A 340-nucleotide genomic window follows, 5' to 3' on the forward strand; every position below is an offset into this window, starting at 1 on the left:
TGCTTTTCCTTTTTCTCAAATTATGATCAGCTGACATCACCGAAGCCTCTCTATCTCTACTTATCTGACATCTTTCTATCCGTTTATCTGTCGATCCTCATCTGTGTCTATCTCATTATCTACCGCACCACATGTTCACACGGAAAGCTCTATCCATCCGATCTCTATCCCTGTCTATCTGACAAACTCATCTTCATTGAACCAGCTTCCATATGTGATTCATATGATTATCTACCTATTTTCTGTTTATCTGTCTACCTGACATCTATCCGGCAACCGCATCATTATCGAAATCTGTCTATCTGTACCTCGTCTTCATCACTGTCTATCAAACTTCATC

The sequence above is a fragment of the Penaeus monodon genome, chromosome 32 (genome assembly GCF_015228065.2).
Source record: "Penaeus monodon isolate SGIC_2016 chromosome 32, NSTDA_Pmon_1, whole genome shotgun sequence".
NCBI classification, from domain to species: Eukaryota; Metazoa; Arthropoda; class Malacostraca; order Decapoda; family Penaeidae; genus Penaeus; species Penaeus monodon.